At 41.7% G+C, this 20,557-nt stretch overlaps 1 long non-coding RNA gene across 1 annotated transcript in view; it reads left to right on the top strand.

The window, feature by feature from the left end:
• The window catches only part of LOC121877083, a 57,351-nt gene extending 37,077 nt beyond the window's left edge, over positions 1 to 20,274 (top strand). Inside the window, exons 2-3 of the long non-coding RNA XR_006090880.1 lie at positions 1,429 to 2,142; positions 20,086 to 20,274. This is a non-coding gene — a long non-coding RNA (uncharacterized LOC121877083). The remainder of the gene's footprint in view (positions 1 to 1,428; positions 2,143 to 20,085) is intronic.
• Positions 20,275 to 20,557: the final 283 nt, after the last annotated feature.

Genomic DNA, 20,557 nt, shown 5'->3' with positions numbered 1-20,557 from the left:
CACTAAATAACCATAAAAGAAAATAAGATCCCTGGAAGTTGTTCATATGTGGGGTAATTTCTTCTTTCATTTCTTTCTCTTCTCTTCTCAGTTGTTGTGTCTCAGTTATCATACTTTATCATACTGGTACACGATAGATACGCGTTTATTATAATTGCTTGACCCCAGAATAGCTTGGAGTATAAATGATAAGAAGCCATTAGTTATTTGGAAATTAAAAAAACACATTAAATTAACACTGTACTGTATATATCTTTTATATTTTATCTTATCAATTAATTATATTATAGATTAAGGAAATGTAGTCTAATTACTTTACTTGACCTCAATAATTATCTCCTTTGTTGGGAAGATTAATTATCATCAGAAATATATCAATAAATTCTATATAAATACCACTTTACTTAGAATTAATTGAAGGGGGATAAAAAAAAAAGTATTTATTTTTTAAGTTTATTGTTTTTGGGGTCAATATATTTTTTTGGGGGGGAGTGTTTGTTTACCTTTTCTGTGACAGGTGAGATATTTGGTTCATTACCTGTGTTCCATTTTGCTTGTGATGGTTGGTGGGTAATGTGTACGTGTATTGGAGTTGAGATGTGAGTGTGTGGTGGGTGTGTTTTACTGTGATGTGAGTGTGTGGTGGGTGTGTTTTACTGTGATGTGAGTGTGTGGTGGGTGTGTTTTACTGTGATGTGAGTGTGTGGTGGGTGTGTTTTTTGCTGTGAGTGTGTGGTGGGTGTGTTTTACTGTGATGTGAGTGTGTGGTGGGTGTGTTTTACTGTGATGTGAGTGTGTGGTGGGTGTGTTTTACTGTGATGTGAGTGTGTGGTGGGTGTGTTTTACTGTGATGTGAGTGTGTGGTGGGTGTGTTTTATCAGATGTGGAGTGTGTGGTGGGTGTGTTTTACTGTGATGTGAGTGTGTGGTGGTGGTTTTACTGTATGTGAGTGTGTGGTGTGTTTTACTGTGATGTGAGTGTGTGGTGGGTGTGTTTTACTGTGATGTGAGTGTGTGGTGGGTGTGTTTTACTGTGATGTGAGTGTGTGGTGGGTGTGTTTTACTGTGATGTGAGTGTGTGGTGGGTGTGTTTTACTGTGATGTGAGTGTGTGGTGGGTGTGTTTTACTGTGTAGATGTTTGTCTTTGTCTCTGTGTCTGTTTGTCTTACTGTTGTCACTTTTTTTATGTTTTCTTTCTCTTTGTCTGTTTTTCATCTTTTCTGTAATATATTTATATCTATTTCTGTTCGTCTGTTTCTCTCTTTATCGTCTTTTTTTCCCTCTCTGTTTCTATCTTCTCTCTTTCCCTCTGTCTGTTTTTCTGTTTGTCTCTCTCTCTCTCCTACCTGTAAAACATTAACACCTCCATAAACCTGGATTAAACTAATAAACCTCGTGAGATTAATACCTTCACTTCTTCCTTTACAGTGACTTTAAGGAGACACCAAGCAGATAATACAGATTGTGTCCTGGTCTACAGTGACACGATAGCGTTCCTACAGTGACACGATAGCGTTCCTACAGTGACACGATAGCGTTCCTACAGTGACACGATAGCGTTCCTACAGTGAGACGATAGCGCTCTTTCAGTGACACGTATCAACAAACTTTCTACAGTGAGATGTCAGATTTGCTGCAGTGACGTGTAGTGAATGAAGTACTACTGTGACAATGCTACAGTGAATGAACTACAGTGGCAACGCTATAGTGAATGAGCTACAGTGACAAATACACAGTGAACTAAGTCAAGTCAAATTTTTTTTATTGTATATGAATCTTAATTTGCAAAGTCTCTGTAAAATGACCTGACCTTTTTTGACCTGATAACAGTGGTGAACGACCGAGTGATTCTTGGATACAACTACTTGGGGTGGTTTATGTACGACTCATTGGACGACCTCTGAGATAAGAACTATTGGCAACCCTTAAGACGACCACGATTGAAATCTCTGAAACGACTCAATAAAGCCTTACGAGACGACCTTAAAAACACCAATCAAACCCTGCGAAAACGACCCTCAAACGACCTTCATCTATAAAGTCGTCGCCGTCGTTCCTGCTAGTGACATTCTGACCCTACCACGACTATGTCAGGTCAAAGGTCACTACACTGTATCTTTCTCCTCCTGGCGATCATCACAGGTGAGTGACCTTAAATGACCTCTTGAGTCTTAACCTCATAAATATTTCCTAACCTTACCTTCAATACCAAGTTGAATTGTTATAAGAACTTACTATATCATTTATTTTCAGGTAGTTGAATATATATACCTGTATAATATATGGTCAGATATATACATTAAAGGCTATAGAACCAAATAGCTCGTATATATGTGTGTGTAAGTGAGTGTGTGTGTCTGTGTGAGTGTGTGTATGTAAGTGAGTGTGTGTGTGTGTGTGTGTGTGTGTATGTAAGTGAGTGTGTGTGTGTGTGAGTGTCTATGTATATTCATATCGTTTTAGGTATACAGGATATGTGTGCATGTGTGAATATCTGTATGTATACGTATGTGCGTCTGTGAGTATATTTGTATATTAATATTATTCCATGTGTATAAGTACGGTTGTGTGTGTGTGTTTGTGTATATATTTTGGCACCTGTGTTGATGTGTGTGTGCGTACATGAGCGTGTGTGTGTGTGTGTGCGTATGAAAATAATTGACACTAATAATAATGACAATAACAGTAATAACAACAATAACAACTACTACTACTACTTCAAACACAACAATAACAACAACAACAACTATTACTACTACTACAAACACAACAATAACAACTATTACTACTACTACAAACACAACAACAACAACTATTACTACTACTAGAAAAACAACAATAACAATAATATGTGCGTGTTTATGTGCGTTTTTAGGTGCACTCATGTGGGTATACGTCTGGAGGTGTGGTCAGGTGCGTGTCGGAGTGGTTAAAATATTGTCTCTTTACCTGAGCAACAATTAGGGTGATGTTATTCATTCTCAGAGACACGCCCAGGTAACACGGCGCCTTGACATGCTCTCTCTCTCTCTCTCTCTCTCTCTCTCTCTCTCTCTCTCTCTCTCTCTCTCTATCTCTGATACTCTGTCAACACCTGACCTTTTACCTCCTGCTATGACACCTGTCTGTATTCTCAAGAAATCGTGGCTAAATCTCTTCTACTGCTGACGCGAGAATGTGTGTGTGTGTGTGTGTGTGTGTGTGTGTGTGTGTGTGTGTGTGTGTGTCTCGGTAGGTAAGATGGCGACGAAATTGCCCAAGAACTATAACACCCACAGCTGATTCATTAACACTGTCCAATACCATTTGACACACTTCGCTGGCACCATAACATAACTGGCACTATAACACAACCAGCACCATAACTACTGGCACCATAATATTACTGGTACCATAACATAACTGGCACTATAACACAACCAGCACCATAACTACTGGCACCATAATATTACTGGCACCATAACATAACTGGCACTATAACACAACTGGCACTATAACACAACCAGCACCATAACATTAATGGCACTATAACATAACTAGGACCATAACTACTGACACTGTAACATTAATGGCACTATAACATTAACAGCGTTCATTTTCAGGTCATTAAAAAAAACGTTCGTCCGGTGGCGTAACATAAACACACTTTACCGGCTACTAACACCGGTTCCTCCGCACAACTTTCCAAACGCCACTAAACCACCGTCATTTTCCGGCCCTTTAACAGCTTCTCTCGCCGGTAAAAGTGACTCTTACCGGCTATCTTTATTCCTTTGAGATAGCCGCAACAGAGGGCGTGTGAATTATTACAGGGGAACGTCATGAACTGGTAACTGGGGTGGGGGTGAGGGGGCTTTGGTGGGGGGGTAGGAGTGGGTTGGGGAAGGATTGGGTAGGTGGGGAGAGGGGGTTAGATGGTGTGTGTGAGATTCAGTGTGTATTTATGTACCATTTTCCTTTTGTCTTATTAGATTTCTTTATTTCCTGTCTTATTTTCTTCCTCTTTAATTTTCCTTTCTTTCTCTCTCTTTGCATCTCTTTTTATATTCCTTTTCCCTGTCCACCTCTCCCTTCTTTCCCCACCTTCTCTCTCTCTCTCACTGTTCTAACGATGCAGATTTAGCCACTCTTTTCTCTCTCTCTCTCTCTCTCTCTCTCTCTCTCTCTTGCGGTACAGGTGACGAGGATACAAAAAGGTTGACGGCAGGTGGAGCCACATGGTCCTGTGTCTTATTAATGAGTCTCCTTTATTGGTCTACCGAGAGGGAACTCTTCTTGTAGTCTTCTCTCTCTCTCTCTCTCTCTGTTCGTCTGTCTGTAGTCTGTTTCTTTCTCTGTCTGTCTGTCTGTCTGTTTGTCTTTTCTATCCTATTTTTATATAAACACACACACACACACACACACACACACATAAATTAATACATAAATATATCAGTTTTTAATAAATATGATACTGACTATTTTATTCTACACATTATTTACACACCTGAAGGTCAAATGAGGTAGTTTGATGTTATGTACTAACTACGGGAGGGTGTTGTTACCTGCCCGGGCTGTGGTGAGAGAGAGAGAGAGAGAGAGAGAGAGAGAGAGAGAGAGAGAGAGAGAGAGAGACTTGAAAGTAAAACTATTCGAGTGTGGCAAAGTGGTCCGAGTCTAATCAGCCATTCCTCGAGGCCAGGGGGTCGAACCCACATGAAGGACCACTTAAGTGAAATATGACCTCCTAAATTTTCTTGCTATTTCTTGTGTTGAGTTACGACAATGATGTGGCTGTGACGAAGAGCTGATGGTGGTGGTGCTAGTAGTGGTGGTAGTAGGTCTAGTGGTGATAATGATGGTGGTAGTTGGGCTAGTAGTGGTGGTGGTGGTGATAGAGGTGGTAGTGGTGGTGGTGGTGGTTGTGGTGATTGAGGTGGTGGTGGTGATTTAGGTTATGGTGGCGGTTGTGGTGGTAGAGGTGGTGGTGGAGGTGGTGGTGGCGATAAAGGTGATGGTGGTAGAGATGGAGATGGTGGTAGTAGTAGTAGTGATGGTGGTAGTACTAATAAGACAAGTAGTAGTAGTAGTCGTAGTAGTGGTGGTTGCTGAGCGATTCTATCATCAATGAAGTACCCTCGTTCGATCCCCCCCACCCCGAATAATCAAGTTTTAAGGGGAGAAATGATAAATCTATGAGTCCTTATCTACTCCATGTTTCTACCCCTATATTTGAAGTCTCTCTCTCCTCCTCCCTCTCCTATCTCTCTCTCTCTCTCTACCTCTCTCTCTCTCTCTCTCTCTCTCTCTCTCTCTCTCTCCTCTCTCTCTCTCTCTCTCTTCCTGTGTCTCTTTTCCTGTCTCCTTTTATTGCATGTGGGCACATTCATAATTACGTTTAGATTGTTTTTATATATCTCTCTCTGCTCTCTCTCTCTCTCTCTCTCTCTCTCTCTCTCTCTCTCTCTCTCTCTCTCTCTCTCTCTCTCTCTCTCTCTCTCTCTCTCTCGGAAGTGTAAGATAGCGTGACCCAGGAGGTAAACAGGCTTCATCAGGGCCTCGGCTTGATATAATGGGGAGTACATGAAGGTGATTTGTTGGGACCATATGTGTTTATGGGGGCGTTATGTTGGCCGTCTTCCCTCCCCTGCTATTACTGCTCTAACCTAACCTAACATACTAGTACTGCTACTGCTACTACTGCTGCTACTATTGATTTTACTACTACTACTACTACTACTTTTTTAAACGTAGCCTCCAGCCTCCTCCAATAGCTATACTTTCGCCGCCATTTTATGACCTTAAAATTAAATATCCTAATCAAAATGTAGCCACCCTAACTGAGTTTAATTAGTTAAGCCGCAGAGCTATACTACTACTACTACTACTACTACTACTACTACTCTCCTTTCCACAATATTACTTAAACAATCAAACTAACCTTCGCCAGTCTTTCCTCCCGTACTGGCGTTCATTCTCTGATACGAACAATATCTCTCCGGGCTATACATCAAGGAGCCGCTTCTGGACGGCTGGTCACGCGGGCGGTCCTCACAAAATATTTAGAAAAGGAGTTTTATTTTTTTTTTTTATATCCTGGTGGCCGGCGGGCATAATCTCAGTGAGGTATTTTCCCGAAGCTGAAACATAAAAGGTATGAGGAGGTGGCGAGGAGGAGGAGGAAGAAGAGGAGGAAGAGGAGGAGGAAGGAGAGGATAAGAGAGAGTGAAGAATTGTGTTGAGGTTAGTGTGTGTGTGTGTGTGTGTGTGTGTGTATATGTATGTGTGTGTGTGTGTATATATGTGTGTGTGTGTGTGTGTGTGTGTGTGTGTGTGTGTGTGTGTGTGTATGTGTGTGTGTGTGTGTGTGTGTGTGTATATATATGTGTGTGTGTGTGTGTGTGTGTGTGTGTGTGTATATGTGTGTGTGTGTGTGTGTGTGTGTGTGTGTGTGTGTGTGTGTGTGTGTGTGTGTGTGTGAATCAGTCAGACAGAAATAACCTTACCTTGTATAACTTTATACAATATTTATTATCAATAAGCATGCCCCTCTCTCCTTCATCCTTCCTTCTTTCCTTCCTTCCTTCCTTCCTTCCTTCCTTCCTTCCTTCCTTTCTTACTGTCCTGCCACCCTCCCTCCTTCCCTCCCTCTTTCCCTCCCTCCTTCCCTCCTTCCTGCCTCCCTCCTTCCCCCTCCTTCCTCTATCTCTCCTTTCTCTCCTATCTCCCTCCCTCCTGCCATCCTTCCATCACTTCTCTCCAAACTTACTCCCCCTACCTTCCCCTTCTCTCTCCCTTCCTTCCCTTCCAAACATAGTATCATTCTCTCCCTTCCTCCTTCGTTCCTTCTCACCACCTCCTCCTGCAACGATTTTCCCAAGTATTCAAACAACCCTCTCCCTCCCCGTCCCTCTCTCTCCCTCCCCTGCTCTCCCCTCCCTCACAGCCACACTCACAATATATATATATACACGTACTGTCACCTGCTCAAAAAGTCCGCTCGTCTCCCATGGTTCACGCCGCGCTATTGGTCCGGGCCGATCGACTTGGTCCAGGCCGTCATGTTGCCACTGTTTTTATGGTAGTCCTAACACGAGTGCCGGGTCTCTCTCTCTCTTTGTCTGTCTGTCTGTTCTTGGTCTCTCTCTCTCTCTCTCTCTCTCTCGTTAGGTTAGGTTAGGTTAAATAGACTAGGCTAGGTTTGGTTAGCTTTAGGTTAATAAAATTTTGTTTAGGTTAGGTTAGGTTAGGTTAGGTTAGCAGTAGAGTATATAATCATCAGGTGAAATAAGCTGGGGTGGCTAATCATCAGGTGCTCCCTACTATATCTTGACTCACCTTACCTGTCTCATTTGACGATGGCAGTCCCAGGTAGAGCAAGTGTTTACAAGGACAAACAAACAAACACGCCGAGTAAACAAACACTTATATGCCTGTATTACTGTACAGGCATAAAAAGTAGCTCCGTGTTTGTTGGTTCATCATCTATTTTTCCAACGACATTTTAACCAGCATTTCTGTTTGTCCAAATTGTATTTACGGGATTACTAAAATTTCGTCGTACGTCCGCCAGTACTGTTTAACCTATACGAGGGTCGCTATTGGCTCAAACGGGAGACGACTGAATACTGCCAGTGTAACCCAAACTGTCGTACACACAGTTTAGTAACAGCAACAACAACAACAACAACAACATTAATAATAATAATAATAATAATAATAATAATAATAATAATAATAATACCCCCTCACACACACACTGTACGTATTTAACATCACAGCTTCAAACCCTGCAATTAAAATTCCCTAATCTCTCTTTCATTAAAAAACTGAGGCTTAGAACACCATTAAAGAGGTGTATACTTCAGGTGTATACTGTGCTCCAGTGATGTATATTTCACATTAATATTTTAGTGGTATATAATTCATGTGTATACTTCAGTGGTGTATAATTCAAGCGTATACTCCAGGGGTATACTCCAGGTGTGTACTTGAGGTGTGTACTTTATGTTTATACTTCAGGTGTGTACTTTATGTTTATACTTCAGGTGTGTACTTGCCTCTCACACCAACCAGAGACTAGAGAGAATACAGTACCTGAATTATTAATGAACTGATAAGCATATGAGAGAGAGAGAGAGAGAGAGAGAGAGAGAGAGAGAGAGAGAGAGAGAGAGACTATGTATACACGCAACATACATACATACACACATAAGCTCCACTACAACCCAAAATAATAACAAAACCGATTCTGTGCACAATTTCTTTATCGGGACGACAACAAAATCCTGACCCGACAAATTAAAGTAATCGTGACAATTAATGGGAAGGGCTGGTAAGTTATCGAGCCAGCCAGAGCCAGCCGTACAAGAGTGAAAAATGAACAGTGGTGTTAAAAATGGTCCCATTACACTGAGTGCCAATTACAGACCTCTGGTGATGCTAGTTAAATATTATCGGCACTGTGGGCGTTCGTGTATGAGTGCGTGTGTGTTTTAAGGGTGTGTAGGTGGTGGTGGTTGGGAGGGGAAGAGGTGTAGGCGTGGGTGGGATGTGTGTGTGTGTGTGTGTGTAGGCGTGGTGGATGTGTGTCTGTGTGTGTGTGTGTGTGTGGCATGGGTGGGATGTGTGTGTGTGTGTGTGTGTAGGCATGGTGGGATGTGTGTGTGTGTGTGTGTGTATGTGTGTATGTGTGTGTGTAGGTATGGGTGATGTGTGTGTGTGTGTGTGTGTGTGTGTGTGTGTGTGTGTGTATGTGTGTGTGTAGGCATGGGTGTGATAATAAATAATAATAATAATAATAATTAACGGTTTATTGAAAGAGCTTGGCAGCCAGAAGGCTGAAAATATACAGTTACATATTTGGGGAATGGGTTACGAATTACAAATAATATACAAGTGACATAAGTGACACAAATAAGACATATAGTAACTTAGATGGGGATCAGCTCAAAATACAGTTCATTTCAACATAGTGACAGTGTAGGGAGCAGTGTTTACTGGGAGTGAATACACTGATTTATTACATTGTGTGTGTGTGTGTGTGTGTGTGTGTGTGTGTGTGTGTTTGTGTGTGTGTGGGGTGTGAGTGTGTCTGTGTGTGTGTGTGTGTGAGTGTGTGAGTGTGTGTGGGGAGTGTGTGTCTGTGTGTGTGTGTGTGTGTGTGTGTGTGTGTGTAGGCGTGGGTGGGATGTGTGTGTGTGTGTGTGTGTGTAGGCGTGGGTGGGATGTGTGTGTGTGTGTGTGTGTGTAGGCGTGGGTGGGATGCGTGGGTGGGATGTGTGTGTGTGTGTGTGTGTGTGTGTGTGTGTGTAGGCGTGGGTGGGATGTGTGTGTGTGTGTGTGTGTGTGTGTGTGTGTGTGTGTGGGCGTGGGTGGGATGTGTGTGTGTGTGTGTCTGTGTGTGTGTAGGCGTGGGTGGGATGTGTGTGTGTGTGTGTGTGTGTGTGTATGTGTGTGTGTAGGCATGGGTGGATGTGTGTGTGTGTGTGTGTGTGTGTGTGTGGGCATGGGTGGGATGTGTGTGTGTGTGTGTGTGTGTGTGTGTGTGTGTGTGTGTGTGTGTGTGTGTGTGTGGTATGTGTGTGTGTGTGTTGGCGTGGGTGGGATGTGTGTGTGTGTGTGTGTGTGTGTGTGTGTGTGTGTGTGTGTGTGTGTGTGTGTGTTTATAGTATACTGTACACATATCCTCACGTACTGTATACATGCTCCTGTCATGATTGTTAACAGTTAGTACTAATAACACCAATTAGCCAAGCCGCTCAACCTCCCAGTCAGCCTCAGTTAACAGTCAGACAATCCTCAACCTCCCAGTCAGCCGCAGTTAACAGTCAGACAGTCCTCAACCTCCCAGTCAGCCTCAGTTAACAGTCAGACAATCCTCAACCTCCCAGTCAGCCACAGTTAACAGTCAGACAGTCCCTTAACCTTCCAGTCAGTCAGTCCCTCAACCTCCCAGTCAGTCAGTCCCTCAACCTCCCAGTCAGCCACAGTTAACAGTCAGACAGTCCTCAACCTCCCAGTCAGCCACAGTTAACAGTCAGACAGTCCTCCTTAATACCTAATACGGCTGCCTCATTATTAATGTAATTATGGCAATTATCTTAACTGAATAGCCTAAAATTTTATTATGGGACAAGAGGAAGAAGAGGAGGGGGAGGAGGAGGAAGGGAGGTGAGGGAGAGAGGAAGGGAGGGTGAGGAGAGAGGGAAGAAAGAGGAGGGAGGAGGAGGAAGGGAGGGTGAGGAGAGAGAAGGGAGGGGTGAGAGAGAGGAGAGGGAGGGTGAGGAGAGGAAGAGGAGGGGGGAGGAGGAGGAGGAGGAAGGGAGGGTGAGGAGGAGGAGGGTGAGGAGAGAGGAAGAAGAGGAGGGGGAGGAGGAGGAAAGGGAGGGTGAGGAGAGAGGAAGGGAGGGTGAGGAGAGGAAGGGAGGGTGAGGAGAGAGAGGAAGAAGAAGAGGAGGAAAGGGTGGAAGAAGGAGGGGGAAGGGGAGAGGGAAGAAGGAGGGAGGTGAGGGGAGAAAGAAAACGAAGAAGGGGTAAGGAGGGAGAAGAAAGAGGAGGAGGAGGAAAAAGAAGGAAGGAGAGGAGGAAAGAAGGAGGATGAGGAGGAGTCTTTAACTTATTTCTTTTCTTTTTTTTTCAAAATATTTTGTTTTTGTTTTTTATCATTATTTCTACCATTTCTTTCATCTTTATATAATTTATTTTCTCCTTATTCATTTCACTCTGTTTATTTTATTTTTACATTTTCCTACTTTCTCTTTTCCCTTAATTCTCTCATTTTCTTATTCTCTCTCTCATTCTCTTTTCTTTAATATTTTCTTCTATTCTTTACTTTCTCTTTCATTCTCACCTTTCTTCACGATTTCTTACTCTCTCTTCTCTCTCTCTCTCTCTCCATCGTGTCTGGTATAATCAGCCTGTAGCTTACCATACCTAACCTAACCTAACACACCACCTGGCCTCATACTCCAGATTTTTCCCTCCAGATTTTCCCGATTTGTAACTGATTTAAATTTGGGGAATTTGTAAGGTACAGAGAATTCCATTTTTTCCCCCAGTGGTTAAAATATGATAGAAATGTTAAAGATTTTGGAATGTAATCCTCTCAGATTTTGGTTTATAGTTCCTCAGATTTTGGTTTATAGTTCCTCAGGTTTTGGGCTATAGATCCCTCAGATTTTAAGGCGTCGTTTATTGATGTTTTGGTAAATCATGACTCGTTTTTTCTCGCAAATTTTCTTGAGGAGTAAATTCAACTAAATAGACCTAGATAGATTTTGTGCTCTTTGTATTTTATATTAAACAGATTTAATCAGATTTTGTTATGTTTTTGACAAGTTCAACTGAGAAAAAAAAATTACCTAACCTAACTTAATCTAATCTAATCTAACTTAAATGTCAATCTAACCTAACATAACCTAACCTAACCTAACCTAACCAAACCTAACCCACCCCAAGGAGCGTTAGTGGTGTTTAATCCTCAGGTGAAAAAAAAGTTGTGTCTAATCTTCAATACTTACTACGCTCTATTTACCTAACTTGGTCGTCTTAGGTCCATTAATACTTCTTGTGCGGCGGCCAGATCGAGTTTCTCAAGGTAACTTAAAATCAATTAACTTTTTTTTTATCCAGGTGTCAAGAGGGAGGAAGTACTGTTGGAGAGGTCAATGTTAGATCAGGCGGGGTCAGGTCACAGAACTAGATTAGATTGTATCTCTCTCTCTCTCTCTCTCTCTCTCTCTCTCTCTGCACGATGTAGTCCAATTACCTTATTATAACGGGGATAAACGCTACATGAACGGGTTTTTACGTTCATGTTTATTAGTGTACGTTGAAGTCTCGTTCATTACTGTACCGTTAACGCCCGTGTTGTTGTGTGTGTGTGTGTGTGTGTGTGTGTGTGTGTGTGTGTGTGTGTGCCTGATAAGATAACATCAATTAAGTTAAAGATAACAAAGATTTATACAACATATATATGATAACAAAACCCGGCATAAAACATACGATAATATAAGTTTACAGAGAGAAAATAATAAATTTGCTGATAACCCAAATATCTAGAGACAGGACACGAACAAAAGATAAGAAGCGATAACGTAATAATATCAAAGGTAACGAAGTGAATTTGAAAAGAACAGAAAAATTCCTTCGTAGCCCAAAGAGACAAAGAGAAAGATAGAAAAGAAGAAAAGAAAGAAAGAAAGAAAAAGAAAGAAAAGAAAGAAGATCAATGAATGAATGAATATAATATGACTCGTTCGTTCAAGAAACCATTTAAAGAAAGGAGAATGAATGAATGAATGAATACAAGATGACCCATTCCTCCAAAACACCATTAAAGTAAAGAAAGAAGAAAAGAAAGAAAGAAAAAAATGAAAGAAAGATAAAAAAAAGAAAGATAAAAAATGAATGAATATAAGATGACCCATTGCTTCAAGACCGCCATTAGTAAAGCTGACAGTAAAGCCAACCAGTGGAAAATTGGTTCGTAAGAGACTGTAAAATGTTGAATTATATAAAAAAAAATATAAAAAAAATAATGAAAACGTTCACTTAAGACGTGTTTTCATGGCTTGATATATGCGTAATTGAAACGTTTTTTTTTGGGGGGGGGTGGTTGTATACGTAAGATTAAACCATTTCCTTAGGTTTTATATGCATGTGTGGAGCGTTTTATAGTTGTTTTATATTGTGTAAAATTAAAACACACTTCCAGGGTTTAAAATGAGATTAAATTATTTCTTCAAGGTTTAATATTCACGAGTGGAGCGTTTTATAGTTGTTTTATTTTGTGTAATATTAAAACATTGCTCCAGGGTTTAAAGTGAGCTTATTTATTTATTTATTTATTTTATTTTTATTTATTTATTATTTTTTTTTAGAGGGGTTGATATATGAGAAATTAAAACGTAGAATTTTGAAAATTCTTCTTTGTATCGTAGTTAAATTGAGTTTTATTGAGAATTGAACCTTTTAAGAATTGAACCTTTTTAAGAATTGAAACCTTTTAAGAGTTTAAACCTTTTAAGAATTGAACCTTTTGATAATTAAACCCTTTGTTAAATAGACCTTTTTGAGAATTGAACCTTTTGATAATTGAACCTTTTAAGAATTGAAACCTTTAAAATTGAACCTTTAAAAATTGAACCTTTAAGAATTGAACCTTTTGATAATTAAACCTTTTGATAAATGAACCTTTTGAAAATTGAACCTTTTGAGAATTGAACCTTTTGAAAACCCACTTTTGCCGTAACGTGAATGGACGTAACTCATGAACTTATAAGGTAGCGACGGTACTGGCGAACCGACTTTTGCTCGTCCTCTTTAACGACGAGACCACCTTAATCGGTTCTTACCTGGTCTCTGTATATGGTGGATCATTAAGTGAGAGGAGCCAGGTGGTTCTTAAGGTACTGATGGTTCTATTCTGCTGCTAATGAAGTTCAATCGCTGTTTTTTATCCTTTTTCTCACGGTTCTACTTCTTTTCTAACCCGTTCTCCTCAGTCCTCCTCCCATGGTTCATACAATGATTCTTCCTCAACTCTCTTCCGGTTCTACACAAAGTTCTACACGGTTCTATTCCAGTTCTACCCCGATTCTACACGGTTCTACCCCCCAGTTCTACACACGGTTCTACTCCAATTCTACCCCGATTCTACACGGTTCTACCCCCAGTTCTACACGCGGTTCTACTCACGGTTCTCCCCCAATCTGGAGTGCCAGGACTCAGACTTCTCATTCGCTGATTTATGGGGCGCAATTCTGCTTTGATCGCCAACTAAAGGAGAGCTAATTTGAGTTTGGTTGACTGTGAGGTTGACTGAGTTGGTGATTGGTTGTGTAAGTGGTTGATTGGTTGTGTAAGTGGTTGAGTAGTTGACTGAGTGGTTGACTGGTTGATTGGATGAATGAGTGGTTGGCAAAGTAGTTGATTGGTTGATTGAGTGGTTGAGTGGATTACTGAGTGGGTGCACGGTGACTGATTGGTTGATTGGTTGACCTAGTGGTTGACTGGTTGACTGAGTGGCTCACTGGTTGATTGGATGAAATGAGTGGTTGAGTGGATGACTGAGTGGTTGATTGGTTGACTGAGTGGTTGATTGGATGACTGAGTGGTTGGCTGGTTGACTAGATAGTTCATTTACTGACTGAGTGGTTGATTGGTTGACTGAGTGGTTGACTGAATGACTGAGTGGTTGATTGATTGAATGAGTAGCTGAGTGGATGACTGAGTGGTTGAATGGCTTCTTGGGGGATAAAGAACTTTCTATCAGGGGAGGAACTTATCTCAGGGGTGAGGAACTTATCTCTGGGGTGAGGAACTTATCTCAGGAGGTGAGGTGTTTCTCTCAGCAGGTGAGGGTTAGTAGGAAAGATCAATACAGACTTGGTTGGCTCAGCACTCAGAGGGTACAGAAATGTTGTTGTTGTGTGTGTGTGTGTGTGTGTGTGTGTGTGTGTGTGTGTGTGTGTGTAAGTACAGGGTGGATAGGGAGGACGATAACAGAAACAATAAGAGGAGACAAACAAAGAGAAGGTGATAACAATAAGAGCATTTAGTCTCTCTCTCTCTCTCTCTCTCTCTCTCTCTCTCTCTCTCTCTCTCTCTCTCTCTCTCTATATATATATATATATATATATATCTATCTTTTAATTCCTTAAGACACGATATAGCATACATACATACAAACATACATATACTCTATACAGACATACATACAGACATACAGAACATACATACCATACATACATACATACATACATACATACATACAGACATACATATATACATTCCAATCGATGGGTCAAAGTAAGTGTGTATGATTGTATTATTTGTTGTATAGATTTGGTGTATTTTTGGTTGTATAGTAAAGGTCACACACACACACACACACACACACACACACACACACACACACACACAGAGTCATGTACTGTGCGTGAGTAGGCCACCAACTTTCCACCGGTGCGAGGGCAACACCACATAAAGTTATCTCTGCCGCTGCCAACTCTCTCTTTCTACACACACACACACACACACACACACACACACACACACACACACACACACACACACACACACACAAGTACACACACATACACATACTATCCCTCTCTCTCATACACACGTACTATCTCTCTCACACACACACACACACACACACACACACACACTAAGTTCATTACACAGCCATTCCTTCGTGGTCGTGGTATCGCCAGGCCGGCTTCCTCACCTTCAAGAGGCCGTGAGTCTTTAATTTCCTCCCCAGTCAAAGGTGGGGTCCAGTAGTATTACCCACACCTGTAATTAATGGTTAGCTGTGTAAGTGTGGTCGTCGGCCCTGATTGATGACACGGTAACCTAACCTAACCTAACCTCACCTAACCTAACCTCGTCTTATTTAGTGTAATTTAATCACTTAATTTAATTTAACTTTGCTTAAACTAGGTCAACCTATTATAATCTAACTCAACCTGACTTTACCTAAGGTTGCGTTAGGTTAGGTTAGATTACGTGAAGTAGGTTTGTTATGTTAGGTTAGGCTAGACTAGGTTGATTAGGTTAGGTTAAGTTAGGTTAGGTTAGGTTAGGTCAGGTTAAATAATACTGGCACCGGTGGCCCTCCTCACCATTAATCAAGGTAATGGCACTATTACCAAGTGGATGATTTTGTAATGTATTGCTGAAAAACACACCATAATTTTCACCCAGCTGCTTGTGGTGCTCCGAGTCTCTCCTATGTTTTGTGAAGGGAAGGAGGAGAGAGGCGAGGAGGAAAGGGGAGAGAGGGGTGAGGAGGGGAAGGGGGAGGGCAAGGAGGGGGAAGGAAGGGAGGTGAAAGAATGAGTGAGTGGAAAAGGGAAAGAATGAGTGGGAAGGGAGAGGGGACGAGGAGGGGAAGGGAAAAGGGTAAGAGGGCGAGGAGAAGGAAAGAGAGGAAGTGAAAGAGTGAGTGGGAAGGGGAAGGAACGAAGAGGGATGGGAGTGAATGAGAGGGAGGTGAGAGAGTGAGGAGGAGAGAGGAGTAAGAAGTGGAGAGGGAATTAATGAGAGGGGAGAGGAGGGAAGAGAGGAAGGTAGTGAGGATGGAAGTGAAATGAGTCAATGGGGGAGAGGTGAGAGGAATAAGGTTGGAGAGAAAGAGGGAAGAAAGGGAGAGAAAGAGGGAAGAAAGGTAATGAGGGGAAGAGGGAAGAAAGGTAATGAGGGGAAGACAGATTAGTGAGGAGGAGAAGGGAAAGAAAAGAGAACGAGAGAGAGAAAAAGAAACGAGGTAGTGTAGCGAGGAGAGAGAGAGAGAGAGAGAGGGTGGGAGCAAGCGCCTAATTTATACCTGGCCTTCTCCTGAATCACCTGAAGAGATAAATGTACGCGAGGGACTTTTTGTTACAAGGGGTCAGAATACTTAAGGCTTTCATTGCTTCTTTCTTTTTCTTTCTCCCCTCCCCTCTCTCTCTCCCCCTACCCTCTCTCCCCAAGCAGGAAATGTTGCGAGAACGTTGCACAGCTTCTTACGGTAGATTCTAAGTTGCAATTGCTTCGCCAGCTGAAAAGAAGGTCATTACGATGCGTCCTCACATCTCCAGTTACCTGCTTCAGAAGTTCTGGGTAGCCATCTTTTGTGTTTTGGTTGTGGCTTCAAGTCTGTTCAATACTTTCTTAACATCTCCAGTTGTAGCCATTTTTAATTTGGGGGGGGGGAATCTATCGCAATTTCGGAACTTAAATGGGTCAGTTAGGTACGTTCTCAATTTTACTATTAACAAGAAAAAAAGTTAAGTAACAAGTTCTTTTAAGAATCTAACTTAATGTCGTAAGTTAAGTGGGGCAGTTAGATACGTTCTCACTTTTCTACTTAAGTTAATTTTACCTTAACAGTCTTTGTGAATCGAGAATTTTGTCGTAAGTTAAGTGAACCTGGTTAGATACGTTCTCGCCGCTTGTGTAGATAAGAAGAAAAATTACCGTAATTGCTCCCGAGAATCTAGCCTGGCTCAGGAGGGGGCAGCTAGAGACCTTCTTCCTTCGCTAGATAAGAAGAAAAATTACCGTAATTGCTCCGGGGAATCTAGCTCAGGGGAGGGGGCAGCTAGAGACCTTCTTCCTTCGCTAGATAAGAAAAATTACCGTAATTGCTCCGAATCTAGCTCAGGGCAGCTAAAGACCTTCTTCCTTCGCTAGATAAGAAGAAAAATTACCGTAATGGCCTCTGAGAATCTGGTACTTTGTCGTAACAAGTGTGCCAGTCAGATGCATTCTCACGTCACTAGTTAAGGAGGGGAGGAGGAGGAGAAGGGGGGGTGGATGAGGAGGGAGAAGGAGAAGGATTGTAGGAGGGAGGGGGGAGGAGGAGAAAGAAAAGGAGAGGAAGAGGGAGGAAGATAGGAAAGGAAGGGAGGGTGGAAAGTAGTAGGGCGGGGAGGAGGAGGACGATGGGGGGCGAGAACTTAACGTAGGAACCTTTCAGACTGGTCGGCGTCTCAGGGTTGGAAGAGGAAAGTTTTGGATCATCAATTATGGCAGTAATTACCTGCTGGAGGCCAGGTACGTGCGTCCCCCTCCCCCCCTCCCCTCCCCTCCCTCCCTCCCCCCCCACACACACAATGGATGGCATTATTGTTGCTGTTCCTTGTTTACTTGTCTTCCCAATCCATTAACCTGTATTTATTTCCCGCCCAAATCTGTTATCTGATGTGTTTATTTCCCGCCAAAATTTATTATATGTTTATTTCCCGCCAAAATTTATCATCTGGTATATTAGTTGCCGCCAAATTCCATCAGCTGTGATTAATTTCCCGCCATAACCCATTACCTGGTGTTTATTTATTCCTGCCAACAATCCATCAACTATTTTATACTTCCTACCAAAATATATCAGCTGATTCTCGGTAAAATTCATTAGCTATTATTTACATCCCGCGTCAATTCAACCTTAGTTCTGTTTCCCCCCAAATCGACAAGATGTTTCGCAATTTCCTCTAAATTTAATACTATTTCGCGTTTCCCGCTAAAACTATTTGTTGCGTGTTTCCCGCCAAATTAAATGGGTTGTTAATTTCCCGCCAAAAAACAAAAACAAAGACCCTTTATTATTATGGTTTCAGCCACATCATGAGTTCGAACGCTTGCAAGTCTTCATACTCGAACGGTGTTGATAATTTCGAAAACTAAACTCTCTTTTCCTCTATCGTAAGGGTGAATTCGAACGTTAAACTCTCTCACACTCGAACGCGAAGATACGCTTGAATGTCCAATTTCATCGTACTCGAACGCCAGTGATGAGTTGTGTTTTTCCCAACTTTTATCCCAATTACTTTTTCGTCAGAGCACAAGAGAGGAGGAGGGTAACGTCAGGGTAATACTGTGGTGAAATTAAAGACTTGAGCGTGAGGGTCGAGTATAGCCAAGTGAGTCAAGTGTTTACTCGCCCGGGTAAAGGAGGAGCCAAGCATATTGTTGTTGGAACAGTCGTGAACTCCCACGGGTACAAACTTTGTTCTTTCTAAATAAACAAAACTTTATCCATGCTGTACATATAAGATATTCCAAAGTTAGATGGAATGTGCTTTTGTTTATCTTCATTTGTGTTTAAGATGCCTACAGTTTACATGAAGATTTCGTCTTTAAATGAGTCAGATAAACTTCCAGGTAGTGCCGTCGTGAATTCACAAGCAGGAAACTTTCTTTTTCTAAATGCAAAAAAAAAAAGAAATATCTGCTCTCGTTATTTGTGTCGTAAAATGTCTTAATAAGAAATGAAAATATATGTTTTTTCGTTTTATATAGCGAAGTGTTTACAAAGGAAGAATAGGAAGGTAGAAAGGTGGGCTGAGTTGGTCATATTGTTGGAACAGTCGCGAATTCCCAGGGTTGAAAAGTTTGTTCTCTTAAATTTGAAAACTTTGGGGCCTCGTTGTACGTGTTTCATAGAATAAATGAATTAAAGTTTCTAATCTAGTACTTTAGCTATAGAAAAACAACTGAAAAAAAAACCAAATATATAAATACTTAGCGAATAAGAACCGAATTTTCAAAAGTACAAGCGACCAAATCATTCGTATCATCATAGGAACAGAGACAGACAGACAGACAGACGCTCCTTATATAACTAATTCCAATACTTTTTCTTCGGCATAATCACTCACAGCCAACCAATCCTTCCCAAATTACTAATATACCGTATATCAAAACAAAAAATCGGAAGAATATATATTTTTTTTTGTAATTAGAGGCTTTATATCGATTATATATATCTTCCTGATCTTGGTAATTAGTGAAGTTGTATTGGTTAGCCGGAGTATTGGAACGACTTGTAATTAAAATATATATATGTGGAATATTAAGAGTTTGTTGGAGACTTTGGTGGACCAGCAGTGAAGAAAGGCTCTGACGTCATTGTTTATTATTGTTATTATTATTATTATTATTATTATTATTATTATTATTATTATTATTGTTATTATTGTTATTATTATTATTATTATTATTATTATTATTATTATTATTATTATTATTAGAATAAAACAATTGATCATTAAAAACTCTGTGGCCATGAATTAATTGTCACCCTGTATTTAAAAGAGAATGAAATTATTAAAATGAAAAAAAAATGAGATAGAGACTAAGAAAGAAAGAAAGAAAACGAGGAAAAGAAAATAGTAACTAGAGATTTACTAACTTTCTTTAATCTCTCTTTTCTCTCTCTCTCTCTCACTCCCTCACCCTTATATCTCACCCTAGACTCTCACCCCTCTCCTCCTAACTTCTCATCTCTACTTCCTCACCTCTCACCCCTCACCCCTCACCACTCCACTTCTCTCACCTCCTCACCTCTCACCACTCACCTCTCACCCCTCACCTCCTCACCACTCACCTCCTCACCCCTCACCCTCACTTCTCACCTCTCACCACTTACCTCTCACCCCTCACTCACTTCTCTCACCTCTCACTTCTCACCTCTCTGCACTCACCTCTCGTCTCACTCACCTCTCTCTCACCTCTCACCTCTCACCCCTCACCACTCACTTCTCTCACCCCTCACCTCTCACCAATCACCCCTCACCACTCGTTTCTCTCACCTCTCACTTCTCTCTCCCTCAGATACCGTGGTGGACAGTAAAGTGAGGATCGACCCGAGGAGGAATGACGTGGAGGAACCCTTATCCATTCCAGAGGCATCCCCGTCACCAGATCCGGGGCCACACTTTGCCCCGGATTCGCCCCATCAAGTGGTAGCGGCAGTAGGCACCCCGGCACACATCCCCTGTAAACCCCGGAGTCTCGGGTCCAGAGTCGAGTAAGCACGGGGGAGGGGGTGGGAGGAGGTTGGAGGGTGAGAGGGGAGGAGGTGGTTGAGGTGAGGAGGGGGGTTGAGGTTGGGGTGAAGGTGAGAGTGTGGTGGCCATGTGAGGCTGTTGTGCGTGGTTTAGTAAGTTGAGTCTGTATGTCTGTCTGTTTGCCTCCTCTCTCTCTCTCTCTCTCTCTCTCTCTCTCTCTCTCTCTCTCTCTCTCTCTCTCTCTCTCTCTCTCTCTCATTGTTTCTATTCATTCATCTTAGTTGTGTCTCTAATGA

The sequence above is a fragment of the Homarus americanus genome, unplaced genomic scaffold, assembly GCF_018991925.1.
Source record: "Homarus americanus isolate GMGI-L3 unplaced genomic scaffold, GMGI_Hamer_2.0 scaffold19244, whole genome shotgun sequence".
NCBI lineage: Eukaryota > Metazoa > Arthropoda > Malacostraca > Decapoda > Nephropidae > Homarus > Homarus americanus.
The sequence above is the reverse complement of the archived record's forward strand: the minus strand, read 5'-3'. Positions and strand labels throughout refer to the sequence as shown.